Raw genomic sequence first — 2,728 nt, 5'->3', positions numbered from 1 at the left:
ATGTCATATACACTCAGCAAGGAGTTCCTTGGCATTTGAAAATTTTCTTAAAAATATGCAAGCATAATTTAAATGATATGCACGGGAACACAATTTCCCCTCTCTTCTCTCCTCCAAGATGATATTGTTTTATTAATTTAAGTTGGAACACAAAGTATATACCATAACATAGGCAATAACTATGTAATTGTAGAATAAACGTAGCATTTTTAGTTGTTTTTTTCTGTTAAAGCAGTTGCAACTAGAAGGCCTAAAAATGAATAAGTCACATGCACATATTTTTAATCTTCTAAATTAGAAATATGAGTATCATTTATCTGTAATAATTAAGTCCTCTAGGATTAACACCATTATGTGGTAGAGGTAGAAATTGAGGACATCAAGAACAAATCTTTATAATTTGATGTGCACAAAATACAAAATTATTTTTTAAGCCATTACCCTTTTGATGATATGAATAATATGCTTGTACATCAGACTGTTTCTATATAGCCTATCTGGGATAAAAATTAAGGGGTCTTGTCCAGGCACCTTTTTAAAGATTAATTATATAAGTATATTGTACCTGTCTTCAGACACACCCGAAGAGGACATCAGATCATCCTAGGTGGTTGTGAGCTACCATGTGGTTCATGGGATCTGAGATCCCATAATCCATGATTGAGAGCCTATCCTTTAATGGCTGCGCCATCTCTCCAGGCTTACAACCATAAAATACAAGAGTTCTGCTCCCAGCTAATCCAGCCTTTGGATTAGCTCTTAGATATCCAGAGGATAGTCATTTAGAGAACATATCCTTTGAAATTTGAATTACATTTGTATAAACAATCATAAAAATTAAGAATTATCAGTATTAAAAAGGAAACAATTTTAAGCAAGTATAAACCATGAGCTATGTATATATTTACTATTATTAAAAGCTTGATTTTTAACATCCCAAAAAATAGCTGCTATAGTACCCAAGTCAGGTATCTGTGCTGAAGCAGGGAGAAACTTAAAGGAATAAACATGTGATCTGATAGTAACAAATTATCTTTTGGATAACAACTATTAGTTTTGCCTAAAAAGGCTTGCCATGTAATAGATCAACCATTAATAATAATTAATTTGATTGCTGCTTGAAGCAAGGAACAAACGTTTTCTACCTTGAAAACAGAGGTTTAAGACCTCCTGTGGCAAGCTTAAGATGAGGTTAATATAAGTTAAGGCCAATTAATATATCCTAACAACCTTTGAAAATCATTTACCTAAAAATTCTAAAAGTCAATAGTTAGGAGCAAAGGCCTGTAACAAACATTCCATGAACCTTATACACTGAAAAATTTAAGATCCTAGCTTCGTGTATTGAAACAGAGACAAAACATTTTTTCTCACATGAGGTAAGGTTATTGGCCATTTCTTGAGGCAAAAACTTTCTAATGAAATTGATTTATTGTTTCGTTAAATCTACAATAATTTTGTAGGGAAGTAGACAGGCCAAATGTTAATGCCTTTATAGCCTTATTGACCTTTCATAGATTTGAACTGCATTTTAATCCACACCTGGATAAGTCTGTTAATAATGTTGTTTTAGCCAAACACTCCCTAGGTGAGGTCTGCAAAGCATAAACAGTTTATCACAAGCTTCCTCACTAGCTTTCACTGAGGCAGCTCTAAGCTTTGCAGTAACTCAAATGTAATTTTTTTTTATCTGCCCTAGGATCCACCTTGAGTCCTTGGCAAGGACAATGTATGAGATTCCTCAGATGTAAATATCTTCTAATCTGAGCCTTTTATCTAAGACCAGACCCAAAACTACCTGTTCTGGAAGGACATTTTGAGGATTAAACAACAAAAGAAACCTGTAATTTCGTAGTCAAAGAAACCTGCTTGATATCAAATACATTTCCACTGAGATCTCCTTTTTAATCTTGGAGGGTTAAATTTTGCTTCTACCATTGTAGCCAACAAACTTGTGGAAAAGTGGTAATAGGCCTATAAAAGCCACAGCTGTATCACTCACAAAATTATCTTAATTACAAAATATGTTAAGAATTGTGAGCCTTTAACCAAGACTGAAAACTGCAGCCAATGACACACTGGCAATTTTTATTGTAACTCAATTTTTTTCTTGCAATATTAGAGCACAACTACAACTTTGGAAGCAAATCCCAATTTTAAACAATCTATTTTCTTTAAATTCAATGGCAAACACATTATTTTACAGCATAAGGTTTGTCTGCCAGTTCTTATGTTCAAGTGTATGACAGTGTAAATTATTAAAGAGACATTATTTTAAATCTTATTCTTTATTAAGTCCAATCTCCAGGCCAAGATTTACACAAAACATCATGCCAATTTAGAAGCATCTTAAAGGCCTGTATTTCCTGGGTTGCATCATGCCACGTGTTTTTTAAAATGGTTACTACCCTAAACTACCAGTTTTAACCTAACTTTTTATTAATAACATATACTTTTTAAATCATGTCCAATGACTTATAAGCCAATACTTTATATAGTCAAGACATGCAAAATATACTCATACCTTTAAGACCAATTATAAACAAGAACAAGGCATGAGTTGCATTAGGCTACGTGTAGCTAGTTAAGATGGCTCCAACATTGAATCACCAGTTTTAAACTAACCTTTTCTTAATAACACTATACCTTTTATATAATAACCAATTAATTTATAACTCTTTAATCAAGATATGTAAAACCTTATACCGTTAAGACCAATTAGAAACAA

This window comes from Apodemus sylvaticus, chromosome 15, assembly GCF_947179515.1.
Source record: "Apodemus sylvaticus chromosome 15, mApoSyl1.1, whole genome shotgun sequence".
NCBI classification, from domain to species: domain Eukaryota; kingdom Metazoa; phylum Chordata; class Mammalia; order Rodentia; family Muridae; genus Apodemus; species Apodemus sylvaticus.
The sequence above is the reverse complement of the archived record's forward strand: the minus strand, read 5'-3'. Positions refer to the sequence as shown.